Source organism: Podarcis filfolensis (genome assembly GCF_964270895.1).
Source record: "Podarcis filfolensis genome assembly, chromosome: 7".
Taxonomy (NCBI): domain Eukaryota; kingdom Metazoa; phylum Chordata; class Lepidosauria; order Squamata; family Lacertidae; genus Podarcis; species Podarcis filfolensis.
In genome coordinates this window covers 1,821,237-1,846,304 of record NC_139603.1, presented here as the reverse complement: position 1 = coordinate 1,846,304, position 25,068 = coordinate 1,821,237, and the positions used below count along the sequence as shown (strand labels likewise).

General features: G+C 43.7%; 1 long non-coding RNA gene across 1 annotated transcript in view; it reads left to right on the top strand.

The window, feature by feature from the left end:
* The window catches only part of LOC310767440, a 46,004-nt gene extending 21,613 nt beyond the window's left edge, over positions 1-24,391 (top strand). The window contains exons 2-4 of the long non-coding RNA XR_014550905.1: positions 18,705-18,784; positions 20,971-21,439; positions 23,641-24,391. This is a non-coding gene — a long non-coding RNA (uncharacterized lncRNA). The remainder of the gene's footprint in view (positions 1-18,704; positions 18,785-20,970; positions 21,440-23,640) is intronic.
* The last annotated feature ends 677 nt before the right edge of the window (positions 24,392-25,068 follow it).

Sequence of the window (25,068 nt, the reverse complement as noted above, 5' to 3'; positions counted from 1 at the left end):
CTTGTAACTTGAAGCCATTGGTTCGAGTCCTAGCCCCCAGAGTAGGAGAAAACAAGTTTGTTTTCTCTTCCATGTGACAGCCCTTGAGATATTTGAAGATGGCTATCCTATCTCCTCTCAGTCTACTCTTTTCCAGGCTAAACATACCCAGCTCCTTCAACCGTTCCTCATAAGGCTTGGTTTCCAGACCCTTGACCATCTTGGTTGCCCTCCTCTGTACATGTTCCATCCTTCTTAAATTGTGTTTAAGAAGTTTTTGAAAGTTCTCCAGATTAAACAGCAAATATTTCCCAGACATCATGGTTGTGTAATACATGTTGAATTTACCTTCTTGTTCATTTTTGATAAACATTTTTGCTAGGTGTTCCAGTCCAAACAGGAACAAATAACGGAGAGGGGATTCTTGCTCAAGACCTAAATTTCTGACTTTATTTTTTTTAAAAAAACACTCTAAAGTATTATTGCATACCTTGAATGTGCAGTACTATTAAACTCACATCTCAAACTTTAAGTCCTGAACTTTCAGAAATTGCCAGATTTTAATGCATAATTGGCAGGGGAGACACCTTGATCATGAAGTAGATTTTTCCAGGGTGAGCCTCATTCATTGCACCAGGGGTGTACTGACCCCTGAGATGCCCCCACAGAAAAAAGAAAAGAAAAAAAGAAATGGACATATTTTAAAGGATTGTAAAGAATCATTCCAGTGAGTGCTTTTTCAATGTTCATGTTTATTACAGGGCCCCAGCGTATGATCTGAAGGAACATTAGCCCACCACTTTGCTGAAGCTAAGTAGGACTGAATCTGGTCTGTGCCACAATGGGTGGCCACCTGGGAACCACATGTACGCCGTGCTGCTTTGGGTTCCATGATGGAAGAAAGAGGAGATATAGATGTAGATAAAACCAACAAACCAACAAACCATTTACCTAAAATTATAAAATGAACCATGCTCATTGATTCCATGAACAAGAAAAAGAAAAAAAGGGAGGACATGTTCCCAAGGTACAGACTGCACTCTCACGCCATCTTGGAACACCAATACATGCCACAGTGAAAGAGAGAAGTGTTGAGGTTGCTTCAGCAAACAGTTAATAATAATGCAGTATGCTTATAATATATTACAATATATTTTCTACAGCGCAGTATATTTTTCTACAACAGCATATGCACAAAACATAGATAGATGAGATACTAATTTATTTTCCCCTTACATTGATAACGTTTTATTTTTTAAGATAAAATGTTGCATTTTAAACTCTTCATCAACATGCACTGAATTTGCGTGGCTAAATCTATCCCTCTAAGTAGCTTTTCTGAGTATTTAAAGAATGTGAATAATCCTTACATCTGTAAGGTAGGCCTGTATTCTTGCCTCTTTATCACAGATGCTTGTATACAAAGGCTGAGGTTGATAGATGATAGCTTTCCTAAGGCACTTGGTGAATTTGAAGTTAGAAGATGTCCTGCACAACACTCCATGAAAGTCTTACATAGAGAGGTTGTCACCAAATTCAGCTGGATTCAATGGTACAGTGGAACAGAAGGATTTGAACTCACAATGCCATGTGCACACTATTGCTGAAAATATCACTCCTAACCTAGTGAGGCTGCATATGAAGGCTTCAAATAATTCAGAAACAGACAGCATGAGATGAAGAAGGAAGGTGGTTGCAATGGTAATCTAGAACATTTTTAAAAAGAACAACAGCAACAGGAAGAATGCTGGTCTTCCAACATCTTTTTCTTTCATTAAGGTTGGTCTACATGCTGCCTAGTCATCAAGGGATAATTTCTCTTTGTGAGTGAGCTACTTGCAAATTAATCATCAGAGAAAGTTCACATTGCACAGTATCAACTTGAACATAATATTATTTAATGGAGATGGTTCACCCATCTGGTTGTGAGTCCTCAACTGTTGAATAACCAAAGTGAAAAGAGACCAGTGCATGTGTCATGCAAGTGTAAACCAGCTATATGAAATAGTGACTACACGTATCAGCTGTGTGCAGGAACATTGGCGCAATAAGGAAAGTAAGAGGTTGGCATATAGACCTTGATAATTTGTGTGTCACCAAGCCAAACACAGCCTACTAAGCATGTTATGGCAGCCATCCAGGAAGTCAATAGGCCACCCTTTTTTTTTTTTGCCTGTAGGTGCAAAAAGGGTGTGTGAAACACCTGAAATACTGTAATATGTGACTAGTGTACTGCATTTGGCTTGGTAGGTCACAGGATGTGCATGACTGCCTCAGTCGGGTTCAGTTCTGACTCCCATGATGACAGATGTGAAAATACCAGCTCATATCGATAAAGCCAGAATGTTACACAATATTTATAAGTGTCATAAACCAGTTCTGATTAGAGCTCATTTTTGCTCCCACTTATTTCAATGACAAAGATCCTTCTGAAACACCTTTGTGCAATACTTCAAAACAGGTAATCCCTTCACCTCTGCATGCATGTTGGCGTCGGCTATCTCTATATTTGGGCAGCCAAGCATAACCATATCTCATCTAGTAGATACACACCTGTGATTAACAGATGGTCATTGCCTATGATGCCTTTTAAAAGCACACAAAACAATCTGGCAACAGCAAGCTGTAATTAGTTTCATATTTACCACTTTGTAGTTTATTATGACTCTGATGTAATGATAGCTACAAACATGGCTCTTGCTGTAGTTTATTTAAGGCCCTTTTCACTTTTGATAGAATTCTAGTAAGATTTCCGAGAACAGAGAAATTCCAGTTGCTTTACAGTTTAATGCTGATAAACAATACTTGTGCAAAATAGTTCATTGTCATGATAGTAATAGCCACTGCCATGGTGTTGGTGTCTATCTAGCCACTGAGAATAGTTCTTTCGAAGCAATTGCTGTGGAAAACATGAACTAAATTAAGTGAGACTTGAGAACTTTTTTGACCTGGAGGGTTCAGGTAGCAGGGAAGTCCAGTTTTTAGGAGGATTAAGGAAAGTTACTGCCTCACGCATAAATAAAGGTGCCCTGAGAGAAATGCAGGAACAGTGGAATCTGAGCCCCTCCCCCCAATGCTTCTAGGATTTCTTTGGCTTCCTCTTTACAATTTGCTTCTGCTCTTATTGGTTCTTCCCCACACTTCCTTTGACATTCTTCAGATTTTTTTTTAACAGCAAAAATGGTTTTTTATTAAAGCGACAACCTGGCCTGGAATGCTCAGATGCTTGAACGGCAATTGTGACATTATAACAACAACAACAACAACTACTGCTGCTGCTGCTGCTACTACTACAATTTTTGAATAATGATTATTCCTTGAAAAACAATGGGAGACACATGTGAACACATGCCCTTGAATGTTCACACATCCTTTTCCATGATATTCACCATGGTTGTGGGGCATCATTTTGCTTAAGTTGTAGACACTCATGTGCAAACAGCATATGGTCCCCAAAGGGGGAGCATGTGCTTAAGTCAAATAAAACACACAAAGAACTAACACAAAAGACAAATAAGAGCTCTGTATGATACACATGCTTTTGCTTTTTATGTTAGCTCAGTCCCATGTGAGACTGGATCATGTTAGTAATGTTTACTTTGTGGTCTAATTACACAGAAGTGGCTGGCACAATGATTTTGTCATGAAGTTTTTATGCAAATCACAGCTGATCAGCTGAAAATACACATGCCCTAGAAGGGTGCAGGTTTTATTCAGATTATTCCTGATAGCCTGATAATTGGAGAAAGGGAAGAAAAAGGGTTAGGGGAGATATAGTGAAATAAATGATCCAAGCCTGAGCTCTGGAATTATCTGATATTTTAACAACACACCCTAGAACACTTATCTTTCACATGCATGACATCATGGGGATATGGCTATGCATTTTTTTGTCGAACCCCATGTTGGGCTATATTCTTATAATCTCAAGATGATTTAGCAGCTTACAGTGCAAGCCCAACCTTGTCTAGTTAGAAGTAAGTCCTATTAAATTAAATGGGATCTACTCCAAAGTAAGTGGGGTTATTATTGCAGCCTAAAACAGACAACCCAATACAAATATAATAAATAACATATACACCCACACAATTATCAATTAAATCACTACAAGTGATCACACAGTGATCAAAACCACTTCCCCCCAGAAACTTAAGCATGGTCACCATTAGAATTAATCAGTAAAAAAATATCCTCACAACAGTAGTGATGTCGCGTTAACAACAGAATGCCAGAGAAAGGAGAAAAGACTTTGCACTTTTCAGTCAGATTCTGATACAGGGTGGGTTTGCACAAACTTTCTGTGACAATGGTTTTTAACATTCCACCCTCCCAAAGAGGCACATGCGCTGTATACTTCTTACTTGCCTAAAACACAGCTAGGTCGTTATTTTTTCTCAGTTTGGACCAGCATTTCCTAAGAAGCAGCATGTTAGATACAGGATGGATATGGATGATGGCTAATGTTGTGTCTGCTCTGCTTCTGAATCCAGTGATGGGAGTGCACTGGATCTGGATAGCAGTGTGTACATAGCCTTGGTCTTTTGAAAGGGATCAACACATGCTAAGCTTCTTGGATAAGTACAAACATCACTCAGCGCATCAGGCCCTGTCAGGCTTGGCCTTCTGACTGAACCTGCTCAATTTTCAGACTTCCTCTTGACTGCTAAGACCTACCTGTTGACCCTTGCTCTTCCAGGCCAGAGCTCCACATTGTACAAGCAACCACTGATAATAACCTTGCATGGCTCTGGTAAGGACCATCAGAGTGAAAACATGTCTTCTATGCTTCTTCAAGATTTCATTCAAATCCAGAAAGGAGTTTTGTCAGGGTTTTGATGTGGTGTTCAGTAAATCGGATTCAGGCCTTCATTCATGACTTGTAACTTGTCAAACAGAACACAACCCACCCCTTTAATCTTGCCTTTCCCCCCTCCTTAGCTAGGACTGCATAAGCATGCCCAGGACCTGGCAGACTTGCTGGATGGTCTGTGTCCGCCTTGGCAAGAAGGTGGCAGCCACCTTAGAACTATGGCCAAAAACAGTAACAATGATAAAATATAAGATAAACAGCAAAAAGATTTTAAAACAGCAGATAAAAGCGGCACAAAACCAATAAAATCAATGTGAGAAATTCTTTAACAGGCCTGGGAAAACAGACAGATATTCAGATGGTGACATAAACATAGCACTGAGTCACCAGACAAGCCTCTCTGGGAAGCGTATTCTATAGATGGGGCACCACCACCAAGATAGCCCTCTTTCAGGTGGCCGTTCCTCAGTCCACGTGGCGCCCAGTAATGAGCTCTGTGCATGGGTGGGAGCTGCAGAGGTAGGTGGTTTTTCAGGTACCCCAGTCCCAAGTCATGAAGGGCTTTAATAGTCATCAAAAGAAAGAGAGTAGAAAGAAGAGTAGTCAGAAATGTACAAAGGCATACTTAAGACAAGCTTAAAATGGAGTCTGAGCATGTAGCTTAGGAAGAGACAAAAAGGAGGATGTGCCCATGCAGGTAAGGTAAAGGTAAAGGGACCCCTGACCATTAGGTCCAGTCTTGACCGACTCTGGGGTTGCGGTGCTCATCTTGCTTTATTGGCCAAGGGAGCCGGCGTACAGCTTCCGGGTCATGTGGCCAGCATGACTAAGCCGCTTCTGGCGAACCAGAGCAGCGCACGGAAATGCCGTTTACCTTCCCACCGGAGCGGTACCTATTGATCAACTTGCACTTTGACGTGCTTTTGAACTGCTAGGTTGGCAGGAGCAGGGACCATACAACGGGAGCTCACCCCGTCGCAGGGATTCGAACCGCCGACCTTCTGATCCGCAAGCCCTAGGCTCAGTGGTTTAACCCACAGTGCCATCCGCGTCCCCGCCCATGCAGGTAAGAGACTATATATAGCTACTTCCTCCCTGTCAGGGCACAGTGGGAGTGTCTCACAGAGTTCTCTCTAGCAAACTTACAGGAAAACTCTGTGAGCTTCAGCTCCTATCATGTGCCTACCTAGCACAGGGGTATAGTGTGGGGAGGGCCATAGCCCTGGGCGCATGATTTTGAGGGGGCATGAACCAGGATCTCAAGGATCCCCACCCTACCTGCTGCCGGGGGTCTCTGGGCCCCAGAGCCCAGCCTGGCCTTGCTGCTGACCCCCCAGCCCCCTCGCCACCCAGCCAGAGTTGGGGGGATGTGCCTGCCAAGGGTTGTGTCGGCTAGATATGCTCCCCTGAGGGGGTGGGCAAGCGGTGCAGTGCAGCACAGTGCAGCATGGCTGTGTGAACCCTCTGCGCCCCATGCCCACCTGCCTGGCACTGGTGGCAAGGCTTGGGCTGGCACAGCAGGGTTTTTTTTACCCTCCGTGTATGTACACATGCACACCCTGGGCACCAAAGAAGGACATAACACCCATGATCCAGCAAAACATGAACTGTTGGTTTTGACTGCACTCTGCCACACAGAAAACTATAGCTAGCAAATTAGTAGCTGGTTGTTGTTGTTGTTTAAATCAAGTGTTATTTCCAGGTAGTTTATAAGGGCAGCCTCATGCATAACACATTACAATAGTCGTATCCGAAGCTTACCATGGCACAAATAACAGTGGTGAGGTGATATCAATCTAGAAGAGTTGCTGCACCATTGGCAGTGACAGGGTGGGCGGTATTTCCACAGGCCCTGTTTGATGGCAGTTGAGTTGCTGCTGCATTCTGGGGCAGTGCAGTGATGTTGGGGCACTTGAGGTGCCCCAGCTGCTGGAAGAGCTGGTCTGTGGCATCGCCTCTCCTTACTAGCAGCTCCTGTGCAGTTTAATCTGGTGGAAGTCACTCTATGCCATGGAGACCATTTGGAGCCTTAGTGACAAAGAAGGATCAAGAAGCATCTCCAGGTAGCAAACGTGATCCCTCAGGGGGAGCTTAAACCCATCAGCAAGGTAAAAGGACAGCTCCCTTCTCTTACATCCTGATCTAAATGAAGTGGCTTGTTGCTAATGAAGAATGGAAAAGACCTGGTTATTATCCATTAAAAGAGGCCTGAAGTTTTGCAGTAAAGCAGAAGATGTAAAAAGGATTGGCAGAAATATTATAAAGTCAAGTAATTCCTTTTAAAACTAAAATTCCTTTCAAGAACACATCAAAATTAAACTATTTCCTGAAGGACAATGGGATAGCCAACAGGTACGACACATGGGTCTTAGCATGCTTAGCTTATCCCACCCTCCCCCAAACTTGGCCCTCCAGATGTTTTGGGACTACAGCTCCCATCATCCCTAGCTAACAGGACCATTGGTCAGGGATGATAGGAATTGTAGTCCCAAAACATCTGGAGGGCCTAGTTTGGGGGTGTCTGGCTTATCCTTCCCCCCCTTCTCTCACGCACCCCCTCCCACCAGCGCTCCAATAATCAGGCAATCCATCTGAAGAATTATCAAAGCAAGGGGAAACAAAAGCTATAAGATGAACATTTTTTCTCTGGGTGGTGGTTTTGTACAACCCTAACTGTGGTGGTCATTGGAATTTTGCAAAAGTGATATAGCAGGTGTGGAAATCCTTTGGCCCGCTAGATGTGGCTGAACTACAACCCCCACAATCTCTGACCATTGACCATGCTTGCTGGGGCTGATGGGAGTTGTAGTTCAGCACCATCTGAAGGCCAAACGGTCCCCACACCTGTGATATAGGAAGCAAATTTGGGACTATCTCCACACTGGGGCTCAGAGGGCTGAGGGCAATTTTCATCTCCTTGACTATGAAGTCAACTAACACATCTTTGGAATAATTAAGTAGGTCTCTGTAAAAAATGTGTGCAACTAATTAGCCATGTCTTAGAAATAAAATGGAAAATTAGTATGATGTGTGGCATAAATAAACTACAGAAATGTTTCAATATGCTCTAAATTGTGAAATTTAGCAACAAGTATGCAAACGTTAAGAAGTGCTGCAGAGAGTCAGTGTGTGAGTGTTAATGGATGCCTGCAGCAAAGATAACAAAAGGTACAGAGCAAGTGTGAGGACAACAACTATAGCGAGATCTAAGCCATTAATGCAAGTGAATTTCATTACTGGAAGGTTAACAAATGTCAGGGAGAGCGGGAGGAAATAGCAGAGAGTAACGATGCTCCATACAAAGCAAAAGAAAATGTGTTTCAGAGAGGCAGATAGTCAAGAGAGCCACATCTCTAGGTAACAGTCATCTGGAAGTATAAAATGTAATCATTGTTTTGGCTGTAGTGTGTGTGTGTGTGTGTGTGTGTGTGTGTGTGTATGTATGCTTCCACCTTGTAACGAAGCACACAATTCTTGGCCAACTGCAGAGATGCTAAAAGGAGCCTCCAAAGCATAATTGTTTTGCTGTATATTAGTTCTATAGGCTAACAATGCAAGGAGTGTTCAGTTCATCTAGCCCAGACCCCGCTACTCTACATAAATGATAACATGTAGAAAGAGCTACAAAACTGATGTGGTGAAGTAGTCACCACGGCAAAGAAATAGAAATATACCTATACTGCACTACCAGTAATGTAGCCATCTTCACTGTGGAAATATACATCTTGGCATGCCCAATCTATACTGCCCCAAATGGTTACAATTTCCAGGCTTTGAAACATTCCAACACATTTCATGTACTGTAATATTCCACATAAATTTCTATGGGATAAATCAGCCTCATATAACCAACATGGTTAAGTCTAATTAATGCATGAAGAGGTTAATACCATAGAGCAAGCTATCCTGGCAGGCTAGATAGGTCACTTCCCCTTGCTTTGGGGGAAGAGTTATCAAAAACTGTTATCTCTCATTTCTACCATGTGAACCCTACCAGTAAGGAGATCTAAACTGGATGCTTCAAGCTTAGACCACAAGGCCTAAGCCAGCCATCTTTGTGTTTCTATACAAATAATTTAGACACTCTTACCATTTTGGAACCTAAGTTATACGGTCTGTCTTTTCTTGCTGCTTTTTGGAAAAGCACATGAACCTGACCTTTGAAGAGTTTGTAAGTAAACCATTCTTAACTTACCAAACGTGGTCTCTTTCTTGTGGGATTTATCAACACTGTAGCAGTCAAATAAAACAGAGTGGACAAATAGGGGAATGTTGCTCCAGACAGGGAGGACTTCCTGTGATACCTGCTCTGGAGCATCCTCCCCCTGTGTGTGACTAGGTAGGTGGGCATGACCCTGCCAGACCCTATAAAAGGGCCAGTCACTCAGCCATCTTCCTCTTTTGCTCTTTGCCTCTCTTTTGGACTCTGGTCCTTTGGATCTTTTGCCAACTTCCTCTCTGCTGGCTCTTAGCCAGCAGCACATGGCTTAACGTTACAGAGGATGAAAGCCACAAGGTAGAAAGTCTGAGGCCGAGCTCAGACTTCTTTTCTCGACAAATGTAACTGTAACTACACGATCAAGCCTGCCTTCAGGACAATACTGTGAACTGAATGTAAGTAAACTTTACCATTACTTTTAAAAAAGACTGTCGTGTTATTATTATTATTAAGAGGGAAATAAAGGCGAAATTTACCAGGAACAATCTAATCTGGACAAGCCAGACTAGATTGCTTAACTTAAATGATTCTAAAAAAATCCATCAACTTGCTTCTAGCAAAGTGCAAGGAAATGTGCTCTGCTACTTGCTCACTAGCATGAGTGAGGAGGGATAATATTTAATCAATATAGCCTCTCCTGCTTTCCACAACATTCCCACATTTCTATGCTAAGGGAAGTGGGGAACTTTGGAAGCAACTTAGAAGGGGATGTTTTAAAGGGATCAGGCTATATTTCCCCACTTTGCTGCAAGTTTTGTGATTTCAAATCTCTTCTGGAGTTCTCCCACCAAAAGTACTTGCCCCAAACAAGGGAAAATTCTTTTTTATTTAACCAATATTTTATCATTTTACCAAAACCAACAATTTCTACATTTGATCTTTGGTCACCACTAGCCCCCTCATGTCAAACTTACAAATTTTAATGCATTTATATAAATTTGTAATTTTGATCTTTTGTTTCCTCTTGCCTTCTGGGCTTTCTTCCTGAGAGGATAACAGCACGTGTTGACCTTTGTTTCACCCTGCCTAAGAACCTCAAGTCTGCTTTGCCTTTGTGTCAGTTTCACAGTTAGGTTTGAATGAGTAGAGAGTCTGGTCTTTTGAATAAGTCTCCAGCTTCCAATCACCAGCTTCCTGTTTTTAGTTAGAATCCATTTCCCAACTTTCAGTGGCATGAACATTGTTGTATACAGGGCTTTTTTTCATCCGGAACTCGCTGGAATTCCGTTCCGGCCCCTCAGGTGGGCACCATTGCCATTCTAAGAGAATGAGGTAAGTTATGGCACCTCTTTTTCTAGAAAAAATAGCACTGGTTGTATATATGCATTTCTGTGGCTACTGCAACTCCAGTTTTCAGGATCTAGCAGCCTCCTCTACTCTCCTCAGAACACAACACCATCAAAGAGATGAACCTCAGACTCTAGTTCCAATGGATTCTGATCTCCTGGACAGATGATCCCGACTTGAGATAACAATTGAAGGAGCAGCCGTCACAGGGCCCTGAAGGTAGATTCACACCACACACACCACCACAAATGACTTGTGAAGCTAATGGGAATTTCCAAAGTAGTTTGTGGTATGTCAGGATGACCTGCTGTTCAGTTTCTTTTAAAAATTACTTTGCAGGCAAGATCCACCAGGTTTGCTAAAGTAGTTTTTTGGATCCATGCCAAAGCATGGTTTCACATGGTCTTGCCTGTTAATACTGAAGGAAGGGTAGGTAGAATGTGGATTTCCAATTGGACCATTGGGCTTATTTCTAGCCTGACTGGGGGAAAAGAATAAACACTAAGTGGAGTTAGCAATTCCTCATTTAGGGAAGTACTAGGGATCACATCTTAACATTCTTAAAACATAGGCCATATGGTACTAAAAGGGACCTCAAATTCTTAAAGCACAGATCACTTAAAACTTTCCCTCCCCCATGAGTAACTGAATGAAAAATATTTTCCGTCCAATAAATTAAATCTTCGGTTGTCTTGTGCTTGAATCCTTTTGTTTAAAAGCAGGAGAAAATTCTTTCATAAGAAACTTTCAGTAGTGGGTCAGATTATTCTATGCAAATCTCCAAGCAGCATTAATACCAATCAAGATGCCGAATACGGCCTGTGAGCCAAAGTTTTACATCAAAGTGAGAGACCTGTACAAACAGGAGAGCCCAGTAATGAGTAGCAGGAGGGGATCCACATTTTAAAGACTCAAAAAACTTGATCCGGTTAAGATAAAAGCTTACTGCAGGGGGATGTGAAGACAACCCCCCACCCTGCTATAGATTTAAGGGCCCTTATCTCCAAAAGAGGGGTCTATAGATAATGCTGTTCTGCTTCCCTGTCTCCCCTTGCCTCACACATGCGCTTTCTCCTCAGACAGTATGCATACAAGATTTCATTCCTTACAGGTGCCAGGTGGATTCTGCTCAGCAGAATGCAAACAGTTCCCAGTTTCCCTGCATACTAGATTATAAATGTGCAATGAGTTTATGAAATCCCCTGTAAATCTGAAGCTACCATTGATCATCATAATGCTTTGCATTTATATAGCATTGTTCACAAACTTCACATACATTATCTCACAACCCTACCAAACTTGTAATTAGCGTCATCCATTGCCCCTCAAAGCATTAATAGCAGGATGCTCCCCACAATTTTTACTGGGATCACAGGACTTTGGAAAGGGGAGTTTTAACTCTTTCCTTCCCCCAGCATAGTTCCAATGAAAATAGCCCTCCACACTAGCTAGCTGACTTGGAAAGGAAGCTTCCATTGGCAAGGATGAAATTTTTGTCAAGACAGAGGCATGGGAGTAGCTGGGGGGGGGACAGGGGGGCAATTGTCCCTCCTAGATCCACAAACATTATTGGAAACCATTGAAAGTACTCAACTGGCTGCCCCCCCAAATCCTAGCTGCGCCTATGGACAGAGGTGGGGAGAAAAATGTTAAATTTCACCTTCCTTTGTGCTCTGGTCTCTACAATATTTGCCCCCTACTGCTACTAATATTTTTCCAAAATAAAAAGGACATTGTTGCTTATGATGTAAATATTGTCAGTTCTACCTTGACCCTCAGTATCCCTTACAATAGCCAAACAAGCTGGAATAGTATTATGATCCTCCTATGGTAGAGTGGTCAAGGTAGACTGGGAGCTGAAGGGTTAATTCAGGAAGCTCCCCTTTTTAAAAAAATTTTCATATAACTTTTATTTTGACATATATATTACAGAAACTCCCCTTCATGGATCACTGCCTTGCCGTGGCGAAGGGGCTTGAAGAACTCAGAGAAGCTATGAACTATGCCGAGCAGGGCACCCAAGATGAACAGGTCATAGTGGAGAGTTTTGACCAAACGTGATCCACCTGGAGGAGGAACCGGCAAGCCACTCCAGTATCCCTGCCAAGAAAACTCCATGGACAAAGACAACAGGCATATAAAAGTTATGACGCTGGAAGATGAGCCCCTCAGGTCGGAAGGCGTCCAACATGCTACTGGGGAAGAGCGGAGGACAAGTACAAGTAGATCCAGAGCTGATGAAGCGGCTGGGCTAAAGCCGAAAGGACGTTCAGTTGCGGATATGCCTGGAAGCGAAAGGAAAGTCCAATGCTGTAAAGAAAAATATTGCATAGGAACCTGGAATGTAAGAACCATGAACCTGGGTAAGTTGGATGTGGTCAAAAATGAGATGGCAAGAATAAATATTGACATCCTGGGCATCAGTGAACTAAAATGGACAGGAATGGGCGAATTCAGTTCGGATGACCATCATATCTACTACTGTGGGCAAGAAACCCGGAAAAGAAATGGAGTGGCCCTCATAGTCAACAAAAGAGTGGTGAAAGCAGTACTGGGATGCAATCTCAAAAATGATAGAATGATCTCGATACGAATCCAAGGCAGACCTTTTAACATAACAGTAATCCAAGTTTATGCACCAACTACTGGTGCTGAAGAAACTGAAATTGACCAGTTCTATGAAGACTTACAACACCTTATAGAAGTGACACCAAAGAAGGATGTTCTTCTCATTATAGGGGATTGGAATGCTAAAGTAGGGAATCAAGAGATAAAAGGAACAACGGGCAAGTTTGGCCTTGGAGAGCAAAATGAAGCAGGGCAAAGGCTAATAGAGTTCTGTCAAGAGAACAAGCTGGTCATCACAAACACGCTTTTCCAACAACACAAGAGACGACTCTACACGTGGACATCACCAGATGGGCAGCATCGAAATCAGATTGATTATATTCTCTGCAGCCAAAGATGGAGAAGCTCAATACAGTCAGCAAAAACAAGACCTGGAGCTGACTGTGGCTCGGATCATCAGCTTCTTATAGCAAAATTCAAGCTTAAACTGAAGAAAGTAGGAAAAACCACTGGGCCGGTAAGATACAATCTAAATCAAATCCCTTATGAATACACAGTGGAAGTGAGGAACAGGTTTAAGGATTTAGATTTGCTAGACAGAGTGCCTGAAGAACTATGGATGGAGGCTCGCAACATTATACAGGAGGCAGCAACGAAAACCATCCCAATGAAAAGGAAATGCAAGAAAGCAAAGTGGCTGTCCAATGAGGCCTTACAAATAGCGGGGGAGAGAAGGCAAGCAAAATGCGAGGGAGATAGAGAAAGATACAGGAAATTGAATGCAGATTTCCAAAAAATAGCAAGGAGAGATAAGAAGGCCTTCTTAAACGAGCAATGCAAAGAAATAGAGGAAAACAACAGAATGGGAAGAACCAGAGATCTGTTCAAGAAAATTGGAGATATGAAAGGAACATTTCGTTCAAAGATTGCCATAATAAAGGACAAAAGTGGTAAGGACCTAACAGAAGCAGAAGACATCAAGAAGAGGTGGCAAGAATACACAGAGGAATTATACCAGAAAGAAATGGATGCCTCGTACACCCCAGGTAGTGGGGTTGCTGACCTTGAGCCAGACATCCTGGAGAGTGAAGTCAAATGGGCCTTAGAAAGCACTGCAAATAACAAGGCCAGTGGAAGTGATGGTATTCCAGCTGAACTATTTAAAATTTTAAAAGATGATGCTGTTAAGGTGCTACACTCAATATGCCAGCAAGTTTGGAAAACTCAGCAGTGGCCAGAGGATTGGAGAAGATCAGTCTACATCCCAATCCCAAAGAAGGGCAGTGCTAAAGAATGCTCCAACTACCGCACAATTGCACTCATTTCACACGCTAGCAAGGTTATGCTTAAAATTCTACAAGGAAGGCTCAAGCAGTATGTGGACCGAGAACTCCCAGAAGTGCAAGCTGGATTTAGAAGAGGCAGAGGAACCAGAGACCAAATTGCAAACATGCGCTGGATTATGGAGAAAGCCAGAGAGTTCCAGAAAGACATCTACTTCTGCTTCATTGACTATGCAAAAGCCTTTGACTGTGTCGACCACAGCAAACTATGGCAAGTTCTTAAAGAAATGGGAGTGCCTGATCACCTCATCTGTCTCCTGAGAAATCTCTATGTGGGACAAAAAGCTACAGTTAGAACTGGATATGGAACAACTGATTGGTTCAAAATTGGGAAAGGAGTACGACAAGGCTGTATATTGTCTCCCTGGTTATTTAACTTATATGCAGAATTCATCATGCGAAAGGCTGGGCTGGATGAATCCCTAGCCGGAATTAAGATTGCTGGAAGAAATATCAACAACCTCAGATATGCAGATGACACAACCTTGATGGCAGAAAGTGAGGAGGAATTAAAGAACCTTTTATTGAGGGTAAAAGAGGAGAGCGCAAAATATGGTCTGAAGCTCAACATCAAAAAAACGAAGATCATGGCCACTGGTCCCATCACCTCCTGGCAAATAGAAGGAGAAGAAATGGAGGCAGTGAGAGATTTTACTTTCTTGGGCTCCATGATCACTGCAGATGGTGACAGCAGCCACGAAATTAAGAGACGCCTGCTTCTTGGGAGGAAAGCAATGACCAACCTAGACAGCATCTTAAAAAGTAGAGACATCACCTTGCCAACAAAGGTCCGTATAGTAAAAGCTATGGTTTTCCCAGTAGTGATGTATGGAAGTGAGAGCTGGACCATAAAGAAGGCTGATCGTCGAAGAATTGATGCTTTTGAATTATGGTGCTGGAGGAGACTCTTAAGAGTCCCATGGACTGCAAGAAGATCAAACCTATCCATTCTTAAGGAAATCAGCCCTGAGTGCTCACTGGAAGGACAGATCGTGAAGCTGAGGCTCCAGTACTTTGGCCACCTCATGAGAAGAGAAGACTCCCTGGAAAAGACCCTGATGTTGGGAAAGATGGAGGGCACAAGGAGAAGGGGACGACAGAGGACGAGATGGTTGGATAGTGTCTTCGAAGCTACAAACATGAGTCTGACTAAACTGCGGGAGGCAGTGGAAGACAGAAGTGCCTGGCGTGCTCTGGTCCATGGGGTCACGAAGAGTCGGACACGACTAAACGACTAAACAACAAAAATTACAGAAACTACCATTTAACATTTACTTGGTGCCAGCAGTGTGCCAGGCACTTCACAATTCAGAAGTGCATAGAAGGCATAGCTTTCCAGTAAAACAACCCAGTGTATTCCCCATGAATACCCCATGCAAGGAATGCTGGAGTGCTCCTTTGGGGAGTGTGATAAGAGGCACCTTCGCTGTATCTCCAAAGGCAGTAGCACCACCATGCCCCCATGGAGGGGTCAGATCTTGGTGGAGGTAGAAAGGCACAATTGCTTTTTGCTCGGTGCATGATGTGATGCACGCAAGAAACCTTATATACCCAGATCCAATAGAAGGGCCCCCCTTTCTTGGCCTTTTGAGACCAGAACAACAATCCCTGCTAGATGTCTGTGTTGTATTAAACACTACAGAGGGACATCTTTCCAAATCCCAAAGCAGTCTGTGTATACAGCAGGAGAAGTGCCTTTGAAGTCCTGGCAGGGGGAGCCTTGAAGCAGGACCAGTTCCTGGTTCTTCCATACCTCAATTTCTTGACCACTTTTGTTAGTTCTCTTCCTTTTGCTGAAGGTGTTCCCTGGGGGAGTTGGTTTTTGGATCTCATTCCAGATCCAGCTAACAGCTCGAAATAACATGTGTGGTTTCTGCATGGATGCCTGTGTAGCTAAATGTACACTTTACACTCCGATTGATCTCTCTCTCTCTCTCTCCTCTGCAGCCATTACACCATTTACAACTTAAATGAGAAGAGTGCTAGACTGGTCACTGCATGATAGTCCACTGTATGCTTAACAAAGCACCTGTCATTCTGTTGGATGGGGGATATTGAGAGATCTCTTTACTGTAAACCCTCGCCATTAGACTCACTGTCTGAGGAGGCCAGGACACCCAGTGTCAAGAGCAAAAAGCAAATTTTCAGTGAAATGCTTGGAGTGAGGTGGTTTCTTCTACATAGCTACAGGTAGAGAAGGAAGGATAAGTAACAAGTAAAGATTCATACTGAAAAATGCTTAATAGTATCTCTGTTAAGTGCTTGTGTCCCCTCCTTCCTTCTACTTATAGATAGCTCTCAAAATCATGCAGTAGGATGAAGTCAAATGAGCCCCTAGGAACTATATTTGTGTTTCTCTCTGTAATCTCTATGTTTATTTAAATGTTTCTGTTGTAGTTATTTTCTGAAACTCATTTTTTATTTGCAACATCTCCTAGCAAATAACTCTCCTTACACTATAATTTCAGGATCAACAATAATGTTGACAATGTAGGGGGAAAAAATCACATCTGTGAGAAAGGAAGAGAGAGAAATATATCCATGCAACCGCTTCTAATATTCAGAAAAAGAATAACTTACATAAATATAGTTATTGAAAATCAAATTGGTAATACTTTTTTATTTTTTGGCCCAATTTTGCAGCAAAGGCTTGAAGTACAAAAGGTATCCAAAACATCATACAGATTAATATTAAATGTGTAAGTTAACACAGAAGCAACTAGAGCTCCTCAAGGATAAGAGGGTAGGTATGCAGTCTAATTCACTAAAAACATAAAAACAAAGAAAAAGAAAAGTCTTTTTTTCTTTAAGGCAGGGATGGAGAATGATGAGGGAGGAAAGTGAATGGAGCAAGGAAGAAATGTGAGCGCAAAGCCTTCTGCGGTTCAGATCATGGGCAAGAGTGATTTGTCCCTCCCCTGGACGCCCTCGGAAGGAGAAAACAGAGAGAAAAGAGGGTGTTCAAGGGGGGCAGGGAGAGAGACACATGATGACCCCACGAATGTTTGGCTCTGGCCCTGCCCACCATTGCCAGGCAAGGTGCCCAACAGAGTACTCCAAGGGAGCACAGCCCTTGATGGGGATTAACTCTAACCAGCTAAGCTATCCAAGATGACTTGGATATCAACGGAGAGAAAGGCCTTGCTTGCTATTTTTGTTGGCTGGTACTTTCAGCAAAAAGGAGAGTGAGAACGTCCTCACAGGTTCAGGAAGCCATAAAAACGGTGCAGGCATGGCCCAAATGGTGTCCTGTGTTGAGAGCAATGGCAAGAAGATGGCACAGATGGACGCAAGTTCAAAGAAGATGTACTAGCAAAGAATGTGTTGACTAGATAGTTTGTGAAACTTCAGACAAGCATCAAAGGACCCCCAAATGGACTATGCAGGGACACTCCAGTTGGGTTAAAGGATACTGTAAATGTGACAGTAATTGGGACAGGTGGACATTTCACATTCAATTGGTGGATAATTTAATCACTCCACCATTGTGACTCCATCTCTGAATGGAACAAAATTATCTAAGTCCATGTAGCAGAGGCTGAGAGGCAGTTCTTTGCCTCACCTCCAGCGCCTTCACTTTGCTCCTGATTCTTCACTGAAACCAAAGGATCTTGGTAAATATGGACTCAGACTTAGGGCTTAGCTTAATTTCTGTGCATAATAATTACTTGCTGAACTTATTTTAGTGCCTAATTCTACCCAACACCTTAAATACTTTGAAATGCTTTTTGAATTCTGGTAATTCTGCTGGATGGTTGCATTTTGGTTCTCATACTGTTTCAGAAAGCGTAGATTTGACAGATACAGATTCAAATGTGAATGGAATCAAATTTATCCCCTAGTAATAAATTGCAACCACACAGGCCACTTGCTCTGTACTCACAGGGGGAAGGGGAGATTGGGAAAGGCCTTTGAAGATTTTGCTCATGTTTTGGCACCATGGATGTTTCCCTTGAACTTCATTCCGCCATTCATAAGCGCTACATTATTTTCTGAAGGACATCAGAGGTAATTTTTTATTCAGAACTGTGAATGTTTGCAAAACTGTAAAAGAAGAGAGTGAAGATGCAGGGCAGTTACACAACAGCCTGCCACAACTGTAGCATCTCTTTTGACATGTAATATCTGGGTATGTCTCTGTGTCGCTGTTGCTTTTTTTAAAAAAAACTTAAGTTGAGAAGCTTTAAATGTGTTCATAACTACAGAAAGAAAAACCAGCATGTAAGTGAGGTGGTAAGTGTCAAGTGACTAAACATTTTAACATTTTTATTATGCTAAATGCCAGCACACAATGAATAAGTCAAGGTTTTCAATATAATGTACAAGTTTCTTGTACATTGTATAATGGGCTCTCTCAAGCTAATAGAAAAATGATCAAGTGGTAGAATATTTTACTTCAATGCCTATTCTGGACTCCTGCTGAAGCAGGCTGCAATCAGGTTTGCTTATAGCAATACTTGGGGCCCATTCTTATTCTGTCCCTTTTTTCTCTCACTAGAGCTGAAACGAATCTTTCCTCCTGCCGAGTGACACTCAGACCTGAACACAGGACTTCTACGAGTTACAGAGGATTCTGGGGTGGGTGTTCTACAATGTGCACTGTTAATGTACTGAGTTGAATAGGATCCAAAATGCAGCAGTCTGATTGGTCCTAGAACAATAGGATTCAGAATGCAGCAGTCTGATTGGTCCTAGAACAATGCAGCAGTATGATTGGTCCGCAGGAGCCACCCAATCCAGCTCCAGGTGGAAGTTAATCCACAACCTGATTGGCCTACAGGAGAATCCCGGAATTAGCCAATCATGTGGGGCCCATTGTGTAAATAATGTATATAAAGCAGATATTGTGGGAGAACTTCCATTCCTCCTCACCACTATGAGCTGAATAAAGAGCATGAAATCCACTCTTGACTCTGAGTATATTTCATGCACTCAGGTCACTTGAGCCACTATCAGACACCCATTCACCTATTGTGAAATGGGGTGTGGCCTTGAGGTCAAATCCAACATTTGCCTGTGGTTGAGGGCCGAAAGTGAAGGGTCATGGGAAATCCATGGCTGGATCTCCCTATGGCTGTTTTCACTACAGAATAGCCCTGTGGGCTCAGAGTTTGCCTGAAGAAGTTGGGCGAGGACGGAGGGCATCTAACCTTACTCCAAACCAGCGCCTTTGACTGCTGTTCATCATGCTGCTAAACGGCTTCAGATGGTTGGTGTTAGCTGGTGTTCGATGAGCACTTTACGTCGGCATTGGACCACAGGCTGCCTGAAATCACATTTTGATGACATACTTACTTGGGAAGCTCAGGTCCCTTTTCACTTTCCCAAACCCATTTCTGAAGCTACCTCTCTCTTTCATTCTGCAGTACCGCTTTGCTTGCACCCCTGTTTTCACCCTCATCTTCCTTCTCCTTTTATACAGCCCCCCTTCCACACAGACCAAGCCCATGATAGCTTCCTGCATCTCCCCCCCCTGCACATTAAAACTACTTAGCACACTTTTCACATTCCATCCAATTTTGAAGCCACCCCCCTCTTATAGGCCCAGGTATGAGGGGCAGAGCATGAAGGTGGCTTCACAGAGCGGGATATTGCAAGGGAAACCGCTGCTCCCGAAACCCTCTGCTACCAGTGCCGCTTTCAACATTGGGCTGCTGGTGGCAGATGGACTTAGGAGCAGCAGCGGTTTCACCCACGATATATTGCTGGGTGAAGTCTCCATGCTCTCCCCTCATACTGCAGAGGGAGGAGCAAGCTATATCGCTGGGCACATTCAGCTTGTCCCTTGGCTTCTTTAAACTGCTCCACCGAGGCATGGGCAGCTGCACACTCCTCAGCAGAGCAGTTTAAAGCAGCCCCCCACCTCTGGCTAGCACAAGCCAGAGGTGGGGGGCGGGCCCCATTAAACTGCTCCCACCCCCCAGGCGAGCTAGCCCCGACACCTTGTGTTCGTTCTGGAGAGGCATTGGGGCTCACTCAGTTGGGGGACAGGAGCAATTTAATGCTCAGCTGGGGGGGGAGGCTTTGTGCCTCCCAGCTGAACAGCGCAAGAAAGCCCTGGTAAGGAGCTGGGGTTGAGGCAGCCTGTTCCCTTCACGGACCAAGCGCCCAGCACTGGAACCAACTGCATTAGCTCCAGCCCTGTGAGGCGTTGAGGTGAACTCTAAATGAGAGTGGTGACAGTTTCACCCCTGTGCTTCGCAGGACTGGGGCCAATGCAGCATGTTTCAACATCACGGTGTATTGCCAGATCACAATGTTTGGCTGGTGATACATCATGATGTTGACAACCTGACACCGCCCAGCCCTACTCTCTTATTCAAACGACCCCCATTTCCACACTTCTTCCTCCCTCCTGTTCTGCAGGATCTTTTGCACACAGACCCCGTGATTATCTATGTTGCTCTATCTTTAAGATGAGGTTCGAATCCCCACTTCAGGGTGAGCTTCTGTTGCTGGGTCCCTGCTCCTGCCCACCTAGCAGTTCGAAAGCATGTCAAAGTGCAAGTAGATAAATAGGTACCACTCCAGCGGGAAGGTAAATGGCGTTTCCGTGTGCTGCTCTGGTTCACCAGAAGCGGTTTAGTCATGCTGGCCACATGACCCGGAAGCTGTATGCCGGCTCCCTTAGCCAGTAAAGCGAGATGAGCGCCACAACCCCAGAGTTGTCTGCGACTGGACCTAACGGTCAGGGGTCCCTTTACCTTTTAGGTTCAGTTGATGGATATTGTAACCTTGCCTTCTCTTTTGTTTCCCTACCCCAGACTGACTTCATGCAAATCCAGGATTGTGACGAGGCACTGCAAATCCTGCAATGGGGGCTGTACTCTGACTTCACATGATGACACTCTTACATTTTTATTACAGTGGTACCTTGGTTCTCAAACGCCTTGGTTCCCAAACAGCGAAAAACCGGAAGTAAGTGTTCCAGTTTTCAAACATTTTTTGGAAGCTGAACGTCTGATATGGCTGTCGGCTATTGTTTCTGGGCTGCCTGCACCAATCAGAAGCTGCGCTTTGGTTTTGGAACATTTTGGAAGTCAAACAGACTTCCGGAACAAATTCAGTTTGGTGCTTTTGTTTTTGCTATTTATTTTGCGTTTTTGTTTTTGAGGCTTTTTCCAGTTAATTTGTTTTTGTGACTGTGTGGAACCCAGTTCAGCTCCTGACTGATTGATTGATTGTGTGACTGCAGAAATGGATAAAAGCCCCCCATCCAAACAATCAGTGCAGGTAAGAAAAAAAAATAATTTTAATTTTTATCATCTACAATAATGTCTTATTTATTTTATAGTACAGTACATTGATTATTGCTTTATTTTATTGATCAATGGTCTCTTTAGATAGTAAAATTCATGTTAAATTGCTGTTTTAGGGGTTGTTTTTAAAAGCTTGGAATGGATTAATCCATTTTGCATTACAGTCATACCTCAGGTTATAGACGCTTCAGGTTGTGTGTTTTCGGGTTGTGCACCGTGCCGAACCCGAAAGTACTGGAATGGGTTACTTCCAGTTTTTGGCGCTTGTGTATGCGCAGAAGTGCCAAATTGTGACCTGGGCCTGTGCAGACGCGGTGCTGCGGGTTGCCTCCTGCATGGATCACGTTTGCAACCCGAGCATCCACTGTACTTTCTATGGGAAAGTGTGCCTTGGTTTTGGAATGCTTTGGTTTTGGAATGGACCTCCAAAACGGATTAAGTTTGAGAACCAAGGTAGCACTGTATATGTAAGTTTGTCAACCTAGCGCCCTCCAGATGTTTTGAACTACAAACAGTGCTTTTTTTCTGGGGGCACCCAAAGGTACGCAGAACCAGCACCTTTCTTTCCTGGGAAAAAGGCACTGGATAAAGGTGTAACAACTTCATGGTGAGTACCTTTTTTTCTAGAAGAAGAGCACTGACTACAAATCCCATTAGCCGTAGTCAGTCTCAGAGCAAACGATAAAGTTTTTGAATATAGCTATATTTTATTACACTTCTTATGACTGCCAGATAGATATCGATATCGATATAGATATTCTAGCATTTTAATTCTGTATTTTACAGCTGTATTAATGTTAGTGTTAGATTATATATTTTCAAGCATGGAGAGGACATCCATTATTGTTTCTTTGCCAGCTGGCAGCATCCGGCAACCTGTCTTGCACCCAGTGAGGCTAAGCCAATTACTATTCTTCATTTCATTTCATGTATGAATCACTTCGCAAGAGGCATCCTGAAGCAATTTAAATTTGCACAATTCCCCTGTGCTCCACTTTAAGATCGCTACAAACTCCAAACTTTGAGAGCAGTAGTGTCAAACTCAGCTTTTTCTTCACCCCCACCCTCTTGATTTTGTTTTGTTTTGTTTAATATCTAGCTTGATGAAGAGTTCTGGGAAAGCGAAAGTGTACACATGACTTTGAGACATTTTAGCCAGCCCCTAATAAAGGTATTACCATTCTGGGGCTTTTGGATCCAAGTCTCTATGTTCTGACATGACTCTAGAGCAAGATTACATTCCGAGCAAGGTGTTAACGTAAGACCTCCATTTTTATTCTTGAGCCTCTGTGTTTATTTAGCTGAATCAGTCTGCTGCTGCTTAGAGCGGTGGCACTCAACCTCTAGCAGCCCAAGAGCCACTTCATCACTAAGCAGATGCAGAGAGGTGGAGAGCTGTGTGCAAACTCCCAGAAGTATTCGGCACGCTGAACACCCAGGCAGGCGCATGGAGGAACTTTACAGCACATGAATAATTCATAGCCTTGTCAAACCAGCTCAAGGAAGGTTGCGACCAGAGAGGAGTTCTGTAGAGCTCAGGGACAAACCAGCAGCAGAGGAGACCTTTGTTGTTGGACCAGGGTGGTGTTATCAGGGTGGTGTTATCAGAGAGCAGGTCTCTGGATGCAAAGACCCCTTTCAACAGAATGAGCAAGAGAGCTACCAAATGCATCAGGGAAGGTTTATTCCATCTTGGAAATAATTAAAGTATTATGCACTGATATCTCAACATTCCCCAACCCATGGGGCTCTTAAGTGAGAAGTTTAAAATTACCTTGCTGCTGGAGCTGGCCCACCTATGAGGCAAGGTGAGGCAACCGCCTCAGGCGGCAGGGCCCACAGGGGCAAGGAAAGCACTGCTTTCTGCTGCTGCTACTGCAGGGGCAGCAGTGGTTGCAGCATGCTCCTTGGTTGCTGGACCTGCCTCCTCCTTGGCAGCCCATGTGGCGGGGGGGGGGGGGCGGGGATGGTGAGGGCTGCCCTCTGGGGTCTCCTGGGGTCTGCACCTGCCCAGTGTGATTCAGAGCGGGTCAACACACGTACAGCTTAGATGCTAGCTAGATACCGAACTGTGGCATAAATGTTTATAATTAGGCGATGGCTCTGCTTCTCAAAGATGCAAGTTTGAAAGAGAAACGAAAAGGCACAAATGGTCACTTGATTTTTGTTTTTAAGGAAGAGCTCAGGTTGCATAAGCTGTGAAAAGTATCCATTATGATGTGACCCAATGGAGCACCAGCCACATATGTCTCTGACTCTGTCTCAGCTATGGCATCAAAGTTGGCATGGACACCAGCTAATTTACATGCAAAATATACAGCTGCTGCTTCCCATTAGCCTTTGGGACCTGTTTTGGGATCCTTCACCACAAAAATGAGCACCGTTGGACATCAGTGAGCAGACTCAAAGGTAGCAGGGAAGTATGCTTTTTTTCACTGCTATCATCACCACAGAGTAATATTGTAAGTGGGTCATATATACGCTATAAGACTTCTGCCATTTCCACTCTAGTCATCAACCCTGGTGTTTCCTTGCATTCAGCTCCTGGTAACAGCGATGACATGGCCATGGCTGTGCTGCGGGTGCCTGGGTACAATTGTATCAATAGCCTACATCCTATCTCTGTTCCAGTCAAAGAAGAGGACATCAACAGGACTTCCAGCTAGACCTGCAGGAAATACCTCAGAAAACACTCTGGATCAGTCAACTGCACTAGGAAACCTGGAGGGCACATCTGGAAGAGAGACACCCTCTACCCAGCCCGCGCTCGTGTCACTGTGGGACTTTAGAGGCTTGAAGTCCTATATCTTTTCCTAGCATGTATTACAAGTTAGCCAATTAAATGAACAGGCGGGACATTAAAAACAAAGCAGATGCAACTTTGTTTTTGCCTCCCATAATGGATGACTGCCTCACAGTGGGGCTTCGTGGGGCATCAAATGCAAAGGATGGCCAAGGCCCTGTCTACCTTCATAAGAGGTTTCTTCAGGCAGGTGCAGCTTCTCATGTGGAGGGGACAAAATCTGCACCAGCTGAAAAACAAACAATGGCCAAATTCCAGTGGCGTAGCGTGGGGGGTGCAGGGGGGGCCGGCCGCACCGGGCGCAACATCTGGGGTTAGGGCAAATCCACGGGTTAGGGGGCGCAAATCCACGGGTTAGGGGGTGCAAATTACTTGCCTTGCCCCGGGTGCTGACAACTCACGCTACGCCACTGGCCAAATTCCATATTATATGCAAATGCATGTGGCTCTAACAAATGAAAAAACTGTTCTAGAGGAGCAACAGACAGCAGGGAAATGGCAGACAAGTGAAAGAGTTAAGCGTCTCCGCGCCAAACTGATTCTCTGCCACCCCCCCACCTCATTTCTGGTGAAACATTTTAATCTGGGGGCAGGGGCCTGCAGATGGGTTTCACACCTTTGAATGTAACAGAATTCTCTGCTAAAGGACTGTCCAACATAAAAAGATAAAGATAGAAATGTATTGTAAAGGCAAGAGGTTTATGCCAATGTAGCAATAAAGATTCAAATTGTATGTCGGTTGCCCCCCTTCCCCACCTACTCATTTGTGTTTGGTGCCCTGGACTCTTCTGGCAGGAAGG